This window comes from Arachis hypogaea, chromosome 11, assembly GCF_003086295.3.
Source record: "Arachis hypogaea cultivar Tifrunner chromosome 11, arahy.Tifrunner.gnm2.J5K5, whole genome shotgun sequence".
NCBI classification, from domain to species: domain Eukaryota; kingdom Viridiplantae; phylum Streptophyta; class Magnoliopsida; order Fabales; family Fabaceae; genus Arachis; species Arachis hypogaea.
Genome location: NC_092046.1, coordinates 14596981 through 14610685, shown reverse-complemented (window position 1 = coordinate 14610685; position 13705 = coordinate 14596981). Strand labels below are relative to the sequence as shown.

General features: G+C 32.6%; 1 long non-coding RNA gene across 1 annotated transcript; it reads right to left on the bottom strand.

The window, feature by feature from the left end:
* Nucleotides 1-6112: 6112 nt before the first annotated feature.
* LOC140176496 (uncharacterized) lies at nt 6113-8521 on the bottom strand. The gene is made up of 4 exons (XR_011868100.1): nt 8343-8521; nt 8197-8251; nt 7980-8108; nt 6113-6470 (listed from the first exon to the last, which is right to left on the bottom strand). It is a non-coding gene; the product is annotated as an uncharacterized lncRNA (long non-coding RNA).
* Nucleotides 8522-13705: the final 5184 nt, after the last annotated feature.

Sequence of the window (13705 nt, the reverse complement as noted above, 5' to 3'; positions counted from 1 at the left end):
GGATCAGGTACCCGCAGGTTAAGAGCGGGTAGAGTTAGGGTTAAAATATTCTCAATCCGCGGGTAAGGTAAGGTTGAGTTTACATAAAAATCTCAATCCGCGAGTAGGGTTAGAGTTGGATCCAAATCCTACCCTACCCTACCCATTGTCACCCCTAACTAGTATAAATCGAACTACTATACATTACTTGTGTACTTATTATGAATTTGCCTCTTTGTTTCAAGATTTAATTTATTTTTTGGGAGTTTTAAATTTACTTACGATACCTCAAAAAAGTCTTTTAAAAGCTTTTTGAAGTCATGCTAGACCTTATAAGGTATTATCAATGATTAAAAAATATTTATTTTTTTATTTATCCCGAAATTAACATTTATATCCTAAGTAACATTATTTTTTGCTGGGATTTATATATGTTTATTATTTATATGTTCAAATACTTGTTATATCAATTAACTATTTAAATAAAATTTTAAACTAAATAATAATATAAAAAAGTAATCATTCAAAATTAATTAAATAATAAATATACAACCTTATTCCAAATACAAATATAATGGACTAAAATAAATCTAAAAATATCATTAAAATTGAAAATATAAATAAAAATAATTTTTTTATGATCATTCATACAGTTAACGTAAAAAATAATTATTTTTATTAATGTGATATTACGTGATATATAAAATTATTATACATTAACAATACATTAAAATTAATTTTTTATTAATATTTTTATTTTATTGAAAATCTATAAATCCATCACAAAAATTTCTTAATAATTTACTATTAATCAAAATTTACCATATCAGAGGATAAAATTTCTTAATTTTGCAAGGACTAGTAAACAAATTTAAATAAGAATTTACCAGTACCAAAATTAAAGAACACATATTTTATGCTAAAAATTACTTATTTAAACTAAACATATTTTAAGGGCCTAGTTAATATTTTCTATTAATGAAATCTAATTCTCAAAAAGCCGAGGGATTAACAAAATAGTTTTATTCAAGATTCTGAAAATTGGATCGGTTCTTAAATTACTCTAATTACTAATACAATTAGTTTAATTATGGTTCAATCGAAATAAGCGTTTTATAATATAATAATAAATAAAATATAAATAAACATACTAAAATATAATCATAGTCTAACATAAATTTTAAAATATTATCTAAATTTAGAGTATTACATTAATCAAACTCTTATAATCTTATCAAAGTACAAATTTAAAAAAGTCAGATAATAAAAAAAAATCTAAATATAAAATAGCAACATGTCATCAATCATTAAAATCTACAAAATCTTGCTACAGATTCGTTGCGTTTGGATTGTCTGCACCTTCAATTCTTCCATTTTGAGCAGAAGAATCAAAAGATGTAGTATAAAGCCAGGGAGATAAAATTGGGCATGTGATGAACTCTTCAAAATGGGGCTTGAACGAAGCCCAGAAAATTTTTGGATTGAGAGAATGAAAATCTATGCCATATAGCCCAGCTTGCTATTACCACGTCTGGACTTATATAAGACAAATCTTGTTCATATAATATGGACTTATTACTAAAATCATAAAATATTTTTTTAATTTTTTGATTCAACCCTTTCTCTTTCTATTCTATTTCAAGTAATGTCAATCAGAAACCTTTATCATTTTTCATAACTTGTCATTTCATATTTTATTATTTTAAAATTCAAAATTTTTAAAAAACCGTTTCATTAATTTTTTGTTATAAAAGAGAAGTTTTCCATTAAGCATTAATGACGGTTTCCCTTTCAAAGATAACCTCTCTCTCCTCCACTAACCCTCTTTGGCGCTATCTCTTCCCTCAACCTTCCTTTCTTCATTCAATATAAGAAAGAAATAGCAACAAGAAGGAGTACTGGTATATTCCTCCCTTCTCGAAATCCTTCTTAATCCAAACAACCCCAATCTCACACACATATTTACATACACTCCCATTCATCATCTTCCTCTCAACCAAGCGAATCAATGGCTAGAAAAATAGTTCACCCCAAGGGTCCCTCTACTAATAAGGGAGTCAAATCATCTCGTGGGAAAGGTGAAAAGGGAAAAGACACCATACAAGATGTAACATCCCAACTTTTTGAATCAAGTCATTTTTTAATAACTAATTAATTAATTAAAATGGTAATGATTTAAGATTTGAATTTAAAATTTAAACATATAAAAGCACTAGTGGTAGTAAATCTCTAATCGATAATAAACAACCTTTTAAAACATAGTCATAATTAATTCTACATTTATTAGATTTGAATGATATTTAGTTATATGAAAAGATAAGAATACTACCTATATTCCTTAAGTTCAGTATAAAATCAAATTCAAATTAAATTAGGTAGATAAATTGGTTACAAGTTCATAGTAGAAAATCGCGCTCTTATCAGCTAGCCTGATATACTAACAGTATTTCGAGAATATCTCAAGTTGTGGTTATACGATTGACTTCGTTTAAGATTCGTTTTAAAGCTAATTTAATTATCTATAAATTTTCTCTAATAGATATTTCCAAATTCCAAACGTAGAAAAAAGTTATAGGGCTCACAAAGTAACGATCCAGATTGAAGATTTCACCTAAATGCCTCCTAACATAATTTGCACATACCTGAGAGCTATTTGATCCTTCATTTCTCATTCTATTCTCTTTTTCTATACAAAAAATTTTAGTATACACAAAGTCTAGCCATGGAACAAGTCTCTCTTCACTAACAAACCTCATCTATTTGCATCGGAATACCTATTGGAACTTCACTCGAGGTAGGAGATTTTGTGCTAATTTTTATATGTCATATCTTAAATATTTTTGAACATATATGTTAACATTGCACGTCATGATATAATATCTCTTTTCTTCATACTCATTATACATTATAATAACAATCTTATGTGCATTAAAGAACTGAGGGAATGATCCTTCGGTAAGGGAAGGTGACCCCCAAGGACAAGATAATCGAGATTATCCTTCGGTAAGGGAAGGTGATCGACAAACTTTTGAGAACCTTCGGTAAGGGAAGGGGACTCCCATCAATTTTATAATAATATATCTTGGTTGCCATAACTTCCTTCTTGTGTATATCTAAATAACCTTGATTGTAAATTGAACTGAGGGAATGATCATTCGGTAAGGGAAGGTGACCCCCAAAGACAAGATATCGATATGATCCTTCGGTAAGAGAAGGTGATCGATTGAGATGATCCTTCGGTAAGGGAAGGTGATCGCCAAAACGTTTGGGATAAGAACCTTCAGTAAGGGAAGGGGATCCCACTTTTTATACCGGTTTGAGCTCAATACCTTCCATAAAAGCTACGAGAAAAAGTAATGAAAAGTACAATGAAAAGTGTGATCATGATTGTTCTTCTTTTATCCTTTTTAATTTATGATTATGTTTATTATTTCATTCAAAGATCATTCTTTTATCCAAAGTTCATTTTTATTCGATGGGTGATATTGTTTAAGATCTTTATTTTATTCAGATCTATTCTATTTGACTTATCTATGCCAATGTTACTATTCTTCTCTTGTTTATTATTTATTTTGCCTTGCTTTATGGCCTATGAGGACATCATACCAAAGTTTATGAGTTTATATTTATATGTTTTAACGCTATAGGCATTTTGTATGCATTACACATGTCATAACATAAGTAAATGAGAAGTATCTAAAAGTCACACCACTCCGACTAATAAGAACTTTTGAAAATAATAATTGAACAACATTGCATTATCACTGTTTTTATTTTAAAACTCGGAGTGGTTGGGGATGGATACGATGACACCATATAGATAAACTATTGAGAAACTTTTGTTTCTCACCCCTCTTTCCGTACCATCTTCAGGAACGATGCTGTACAAAGCAATACACTGCTCAGTTGAGTTGAGGTGAAAAGACAAGTGCACTATTAAGAGCAAGCTATCGAGGACGTAAATACAAAACATTAAGCATTTACCTTAAGAAGGAAGAATATGCGATTGTTTTAGCTATAGTTATACAAATTAAGAGAATTAGTATTTTCGCTGTGTCTTGTTTTATTTTTATTGAGTGATTGCAATTGTAACTATGATGTTTCTTGTTATGATTATTTGATATGAGTAAAGCATGTCATTGTTGTACCTTCATAGTTTAGCACACCCATTTTTCATGTTAGTATTTCCAGATCCACTTATATTTTTCAACTAGTAACTATTCTAATAAAAAGCTAGTTATTCAATATTTTTTTACACATGTAAATTATTTTATAAAAAGATTTCATATTACTTTAAAAATTCTGCAAGGTTTTTGAATGTCAACGACTAATATATTCCAAATAAGGCTTAACCCAGTTTAAAAATATTAGGGTGTTACACAAGAAGAAGAAGACCGTCCACCATCTCCTTCTCGTTGCTCTACTCCCCATCCTTCTGGACGTTCTGCTCGTCCCTCTAAAAGTCCAAGAAGGTCCATACTTCATGATACTAGAGAGCCACCACATCTTGACTCTTTTTAGTTCAAACAAAAGTATAGTAAACCATCACACTCTTATTTTGATCCTCATCGTTTTGCCAGTTGCACTGACTATGAGTTTCATAAACAAGTTCTTTCGAACCGAACTCTCTGTTTCTCTTATGTTGTTGATCTTAATGCTCTGTCTGAAAAGGGGATTGATTTTAAAAACAATTTTTATGATCTGAAATGGACTAAAATCTTCAACATTAGAAAGCCTGTTTATTCGAATCTGGTGCAAGAGTTTTATGCAAATTTACTTTTTCATGAAGGAGAATTTCATTCTTTTATTAAAAATACTCAATTTGTTTTGCAATGCTGTAACCATTGGTGAAGCCCTGGGTTGCCAAGACACAGGAGCGAATATCTATATGTCTGGAAAATGGGATAACCACGTTGGCATCTCTCACCAAGAAGCCCTGGCCAGAATATGTGAAAACTTCTCCTCCATGGATGGTACAACTCCCACACACAAGGCCCTAGGTCCTGTTAGGGCTCGGTTGCATCACATCATAACTCACATAATTATGTCTCAAAGCAGATCATATCAAAGGGTAACAGTTTGTGACACTCTTGTGCTTTATACTATTTTGAACTCCATCCCTATTTCTTTTGCATATCTTATGATTCGCCACATGTGAAATTGTGTAAAAAATGATAAAAAGAGCTCTCTTCCTTATGGAATGTTTTTAACTTGTCTGTTCGAATATTTTACTTTTGATTTGAGTAATGAGCCTGTTGAGAACAAGGTGTCTATTATCAAAGGCGGTGGGGTACCCAAACAGGCTAAAGGCAAAGGTTTCAAGGGTACTAAAGCATCGACATTGTATGAGAGTGAGAGCCTTCCCTCTCCCTCTGTTGCTGGTACCTCAGATTCGCATAAGTACTTGATCACTGGGATAGTAAAAGACATTCTTCAAGAATTTGTCTTTATGACCAAACAAATGGTTCGATCAAGCAAGGAACAGCAAAAGATTTCATTACACAATGAAAAATCCTTAATGAAGTCTCATGACAGGATTGAGGTATTTTTGAAACATCTTGATTCCCTTGATGAGGACTAGACTATGTCCGACAAAGATGAAGATACCTTGGACACTGAAGGACGAAGATTCTGATGCCTAGTATTGCTCTCTGCTGCCTTTGAATGACTCATATTTTGCTGTCTCTGAAATTGAAACTTTGGTATTTTTCTAGTTATTCTTGAACTTTATTTTATTTTGGGTGACTGTAATAACTTTAACTTTGACACACTCTTTTTGGTATGCATCATTGGCTTTGAATATCTTAATTACTGTTTATGCTTGCAAATTTTCTTCCTTGATAACAAAAGGGGGAGAAAGGATGAAATGAATTGAAAACAGAACATCATGCTCCGTTTTAGCTCTAATTTGGTTTTGAGCTCCGTTTCAGCTCTGTTTTTAGCTTGGTGAAATATTCTGCTCTGACTGTGAGAACATAGGTGTAATACCCTACCACACAAAGCTTTACGCTTAAGTCGTAAAACAGAGGTGGTGTGGTATTACAACCTCTAAAATAAAATGTATACATGTAATAGCAGAAAGATTGTAATATGCTAGGAGCCTTGAAGAATAGGAGAAATAAAAATCGTGAAATAAAAGTGCAACGCTCAAGGAACGAGTTAACTTGCGTGCTAAGAAAGCTACAGCTGTCAAGTGTAAAGTAACCCAAAACAAGAACAGAGAGTCAAAGGTACAAAGTAACGAGCTCCTGACTCAGTCTGCGAAGTCAAGACTGGCCGGAGAATATTTACACATATATATACATATCCAAAACCCAAATGTACATAAACACAATCCTGCCTCTCCATAAACCTCTAAGAGGATCAAAAAGAATAAGTCATGCAGAGAGAAAGCTAAGTACATATATATACATCATAGCATAACAAAATATCCCAGTAACCACTCTGCTTCAAGAGTCCAGACGCCTAACGAGATGCCTCTCGACCTGCATCTGAAAAACAACAACATAGTATGGAATGAGAACCGGAGGTTCTCAGTATGGTAAAGGTGCCACACACATAATATATAAGGTCCTGGGAATGCCAGAGGCAATCCTAGAATGCCGACACTCAGATTGTAGAGCTTATAGTATTAAACAAAAGCTATAAAAGATGGGTTTTCTAAGAATATGTAAACCTGACTTAACTTAACCTTAAACCTAAATCTCATACTACCATTCCTCGATACCTCCAACTCCATCATGCATTTTCACAGACAAATAGACAGATAAAGGCAAACACACAAGAAGGTTACAACTACTGCAGGTAACAAATACACATTTAGCATGGAAAATACAGATAGGCACACCCAATTAAAGCACAAGCAAGTAATTCAAGTAATATGCATATGATGCATGCCTGTCCTATGGCTGATGTGGCTCATCTGTCAGTTATCCAGCCAACCCGACAAGTCTGAATTGTCCTTAGACGGTCCCCCGACGTGCATCCCCAAGAGTCTATGCATAGCTTTTTTTTTTCATGTAGTCAATATTGCTCAATGGGGGTAACATTCCCGGGAATTTATATAGTGCCCGGTCACACTTACGTCGTAGGGTCAACAGAGTATTGAGTTTTCAACCTGGTACACGTGGTGGCAAGCCACGACACTTAATCCAGGGAATCTCGTATCTCAGATTATTCAAATTCATAAGCCATTTAAATAATTCAATTGAAATTCATCAACATCCACATCATTCTCAATCGCATTTCATTCATCATCATACATCAATCATATTCAATCCTTATCCTTCATTATCACACCTCCCATTCCGTCTATCAATAGTTCTAATTCAAAATATAATTCATTCTTTTCTAAATGAATCAAACTTAAAACATGCTCATTTTCTTAATAACTCAAAATCAAACCATATAACCTTTGAATCTAAATCTTTTTAAATAATCATATAAACAAAATCTCTAATTTTTATAAAATCTCGACAGCACCTCCTCTAAAACTCGGATTTTGCCACCCTTTTCGGGTCCAAACCTGCTTTCTTTTCAATTCAACATACCATTCCTCATCATCATAACAATCACTACAATAAATCTACCTCAGATAAACAATTATACTCATACAATATTCAAATCCAACAACCCAAAATTCAACTAAGAATCTAATTCACAAATCCTAGGCTTTTAACACAAAATACCTCATTATCACAACAACCTCCACAATAGTTATACCTCAAATCAATAATTCACCAAATCTCCAATTAATCAACAAGCACCAAACCAACCATGTTCATCAACAATAACATTCAACCATAATTCTCTCCAAATTAACATAACAACATTCACCATCCAAAATTAATAACTAATTATTCAATAAACTGCAACCAAATATATTCATCGACAAATTACTAAACATTAAACATACACCTGTATTCCAACTTATCCTATGGTCGTCTAGCCTAAGTTTTCACAAAACATTTTATATTAAATGCAAGAAACCTAAACCATACCTTGGCCGATTTCCACGTAACGATCAAAGCTATTTATTCAAAACCAAGACAGCCCCTCAAAACTCAACTAATCCGCTTCCTCCAAGTTCCAGTATTCACAATTTCAAGCTCCAATTATTTATTCACAACCTAATACACATTCATAACACATATATATCCAATTTAATACTCAAAGCTCAAATTCAATGAAAATAAAATAGAATTATCGTATCCTCACCTTACCCAAGCTTCACATAAGCAAGAGTGAACGTTTTCCTCAAGCTAATTGGATCCTAAAATATCAAAAATCAAAGAAATTCAACACCCCTTCTCAAAACTCGAAAATTGGGGGAAATGAGAGGCTGAAGTGAAATAGCAAGTTACCTATGAAATTGTTCCAGTAGAAATGTAGAGCTCAACGCGGTGAACGCGTGGCCGCAAATGGTGCGGCGATCGGAGCTCGAACGGAGGAGTTACGGCTTACGGAAGTTAACGTGAGGGTTTACGAGAATGCCTCATTCTTCTTTTCCCTAGGAAGCTTTCAGCTTCGTTTACGTTGAAATGAGGGGAACGAAGGCTTGGGTTCACTTAAAAGGGCTGGTCCGGTTGGACCGACAATCCGGTTCGGATCCGGTTCAACCGGTTCAGTTCTTTCGGTCCAATTTTGGACCGTTTTCTTCGAAATTAGTGTCAAAATTCTCGTTTCAATGAGCTCTACCCTAATTTAATATAATATTCACATTTCTAATCCTCCTTATTAAAAACTAATTTATTGACTAATTATCTACTAATTTAACCGGGGTTTACAATAGGCTGTATCATGAGTAGGTAATGAGCTTTTATTTGTTAATTTCATGCTCTACTTTGGATTCTGATTTGATTTTGAGATATGTTTTGATTATGTTTTTTTTTTGGAATATAATATTTTGCCATATTTTGTTTGATCATGTCTCTACAAGGATAACATGCTTCCAATCATGATTAGTTTTGTGTGCTTATAAGTTTTGAAATCTTGTCCCATTAAAAGAACTGAAATTTCGATAAAACTTTAATTTGCCTTGATGCTTTAAGTTGGGTCACTAATAGCCTAATCAAAGGAGCTCATATCTACTAGAATATATCTTGAATTTAGGCATGATTTCTATGAATAAATTATCCAAATCAAGTTGATCAAAGTACACATTAAGGGGAAGTATGATGATCAAAAGAAAAAGGGAGTATTACGTGAATCATTCATCAAAAAAAAGTTTTCTCTCCTAATCTTTTTCAAATTCATTTTAATAATGTTTGTCATTAAGGAGGAAATTGTTGAGTTTGAAAAATAAATATTTAATTAAAATGATGAACAAACATTATTAAAGAATTATTAATCATTTATATAATTATAATGTGCTTGTGTGCAAGAAAATAATTTTGAAAATATGACCAAAGGAACTAATAATCAAGCACACACATTGTGATCCATCATAATTAAGCTAAAGTCCAATCACAAGTCCATGAACCAAATATGAGGAAATAAAGGAATGAGCCCAAAATTTACCAGCCTCATACGTTTACCTACTCCCACTCTCAGATACTTAAATCCCAAATTCATTTCAATTAATTTCATTGAAACTTCCACTGTAAGCCAAAAGTTTTCTCTTCTCTCTCCTCTCTCTTTTTACTTCAGTCACGTAACTCAGCAAGGAAGAAAGAAAGAAAAGGAAAGTACAGAAGCTATGGTGGGTTGAAGGACAAAAAAAACTTGTTACCAAGTTTAAGCAAGTTTTCAAGCTACAACAAAAGGAAGATAGCATCCGGTCAGAGCATCTTCAAAAGGTGTTTTTCTCATTTGTGCTACACCAAGGAACCAAGAAAAAATCAACAAAGTCTCAAGTACAAATTAAGCAACCATAGAGAAATCAAAGTCAAAAAGGGAGCCAAAGTAAAGCTCTACGGTCAAGATTGAAGAAGTTAGAAGAAAAAAGATGAGAGAGAATGAGTGAGTTGTATGCAATAGATTCGGATTTCTCTCTCCTCACTGTCAAAGTTTCTGCAAGCTCTGATGATGGAGAAGAAAACAGCATTAGGGTTGAACCTGATTCAACCTTGGAAGCTTCACTCTTCTATAATAATGGTGAACAACAAGGGTTGAAGGCAAAGAGAATAAGTAAAAAGCACAGAGTTCAATTCTCATAGCTACCTAAGCTGATTGAGTTCTTCTCCTTCATGTTGTTCATTTAGTATTCTCTTTTTTTCACTTTTAGTTTATTTGAGTCTCATTGAAAAAGGCAGACATGGTGAGGTTTGTAAGAAAAAGCCAATAAGAGGTAAAAGCCAGTGAGTTAAACTTAGAGAAAAAGCCTTAAGATGTCTCAGGTTTACTTTGTACATCTTTCTGTTTTGTTTCATGATCCTGTGGGGATTCCCTTACAAGTTGGGTTAGCACTTTGCTGTTGAAAGTTAGATTGAGTTCTAGTCAAATTCAGATTAGGTTAGAATCTGGATTTGTCCCGAGTAGGATTGGGTAGATCATAGGGAAGCATTGGTGTTTGTAATCTTGTGAAAAAGATAGTGAAATTCCATCATGATTGTAATGGAGACTGGATGTAGGCTACATTGCACTAGGTAGCTGAATCAGGATACATCTATGTGTCACTTCTTCTCTACCTCACTTTTGGTTCTGTTACTTAGGAAACAAAAGTAAAGTGTCTCTCAACTTGATATGAGATAAAAGCAAAAATATCTCCTAAGATTCTTTGAGATAGCTAAAAGCAATATCCAACAGAAAAGGAGACTAAGAATCAACTCCCCTTCTCTTAATCACTGATAACCATCAGTTCCTATTAGAAATAATAAATTAAATAAAAAATTAACCATAAATAATAATAAAAACATAACTAGTAAAAAGTTAGAATCTAAAACAATAACAAAAATAAGATTATTGAAAGTACTTAAAAAAATTACTAAAATGTGTTATTTTATATGTTATTTTAAATTTAATATATAAATATTAATTTTTATGATAAAAAGAGTACTTAAAAATGAATATAAAATAAGATTATTGAGAGTACTTAAAAAATTATAACATATTAAAATAGAGTACTATAAAAAATATACTATAAAAAATATACTAAAAGAAATATAAAAAAAATTAAACATACTAAAAAAATAATATTATAATTTAATATTATATTTTTTAGTAATTAACTAATTATCTACCTAAAAATGATTTTAACTAATATTATCCAAACAATATTTATTTTATCAAAATCAATTTTAGTATAAAATGGCCAAACATAAATTATGTTGACATAGACTCACTTTTAGCCAAAATCAATTATAAAAAATCACTTTAATTCAAACTCTAATTTGACAAACGTCAATCCAAATACATACTAAATTTACTTGATAAAACAAGCAGGCTATAATTCTAATTTTTTTTAAAGACAGACTTAATCAATAGTAGGACTGAAAATAGAACCTACACACTATTCATGAACCAATGGTTAATTTGCAAATCTAAAAAATACTATTTTTTTTGTTTTATATTTTTTTTCTCCGTCTATCTATACAAACAATAAAATAACATATCATTCACATTAAATTTTCATCACCAGAAAATGCAGAACAAATGTATCAACCTCCATAATTTTTGTATAACCACTCCCTTTGTAATATGTTGGTCTAACAGTGGAAGCACACTAATCCTAGCTTTACATTCAACAATCCTTATGAGAATTGTTTTAGCAAATAATTTATAACAAAACTGTTTAATAAAACTTGATTTAGAACATGAAGTTAACTACTTTCAAATGCACCAATTCTAAAAAAATTCAGCTGATCATTTAGACTAACTGAAAATGAAATTTACAATATCAAATGTCCATATTAAAAGTAACTCTCATAATAATTTGTATATTAAATATATATTTTTATTACAAAACAAAATAAAAAGCATTACAAGTATAACTATAATATTTTAATTTTTTTTATCTCTTTCTATAGTGTACCACAAAACAAAATGAAAACAATTATTATTATAACTCTTCTTAAACTATAACTCTATAGGTATAATATGGATAGTTAGAAGTTGTTGAAGTTCTCGCCAATGAGAAAGGGAGCATAACCATAAGTGATTAGGACTTTTGACTTATGAAAGACATCAAATTTCCACAGCGGCATAGCAACCTCAGCTAAATCCGTGATTTGACCTCCACTTATCTAAAGCAGTATCTTTATTATATATCCGGCCATCGCAAATAAATTATGTTGTTAGGTGTCGAGCGGCCTTCTCCTTAAATATACTGATAGTATCATTCAGATGAACCAACATTTCTATATACTTCAATCTCCTTCTAGAGTTCTGCTTTATATGCAATACAATCTCAGCATAGTAGACATACATGTTGAATTTCTGGGAGAAACAGAATAAGAAGATGATAATATGAAGTTGTATGTGTTCAAGTTATATGATACAAAGAGTTCTCTTATTTATAGGGATATTACCAACTAACCTCATAAATATTTTATCTACTAACTACTAGTCATTACTAACTTAACTCTCAACTACTAACAACATTAATAATATTTTAATATGCTCCCGCAAGTTGGTGGATGGAAGATGTCAATAATTCCCAACTTGGATAAGTTTCGATGAAATGATTGAGAAAGAGGCGTGCGGCGCGGTAACGCAGATGAAAAGGCGTGTGGCGCGAGACGCAGAGAAGACAAAAGGAAGAGAGGTGCGGCATGAGCCGTAATTCTGGTCATGACAGAAAGGAGGAACAGGGCTTCTGCTAGGGGAAGACGTGAGTGGCGGTGACGCAAAGGAGACGATGCGTGCGATGCGGTGACGCAGAGGAAGAAGAAGCCTTTGGTGGCGGATGCTAGTGATTTTTGACCTGTTGAACTCAGAAGGAAAAAAAATGGGGAGGAGACGTCGGGGATGCCACGACGACCGGCAGTGTTTTGAACAGATAGATAAAGAGAGGAAGAAATAAGGCTACTTCTCTTGTTCTGTATTTGAGAGTGAGACAACCAGGGAAGAAAAAGAAGAGAGAAGAAAGGAGACGTCGGAGACGCCGCAACGACCGACAGTGTTTTGAACAGATAGATAAAGAGAGGAAGAAAATGTACAGACAGGAGGTGGTTTTTTTTTTTTACCGAAGAAGAAGGAGAAAAGAAAGAAGAGAAGAGAAAAAAAGAAAAAATGATGATGACAAAGAGGCACGTGAAACCGCAGGTCTCAATGACCATAATTTTGGGTAATAGAAAGAGAGAGGGAATGATATAACCAAGACAACACCAACTATTGAAAACAGAAGATCATCAGTTTAGAGGAGAAGGAACAGAGTCGGTGACAAAAGTTGGATTTTCACTAGAATGAATATAGAAAGGATTAGTGCGATCTTGTACTACGTTGGAAGATGATTCTGCCATTAGAGAGGAAGGAGATAATGTGGATTTTGATTATTTGGGTTTGAAGAAGAAACGTGGTGATTTTTCACCGAAAAACTAATGGCTTATCCTCCGCAAGGAGGATACCATGTTGAATTTCTGGGAGAAGAACAGAATAAGAAGATGATAATATTATATGTGAAGTTGTATACGTTCAAGTTACATGATACAAAAAGTGCCTACTAAGGCTTCTTTAGTGCTCTGCTAGGGTTTATTCTAGCACTTACTAAGGCTCTTCAATCTAATAAATTCAAATTGGGATCTGATCCAGTTCTAAGCACCTGACCACTGCATTAAGATGCTGCAGT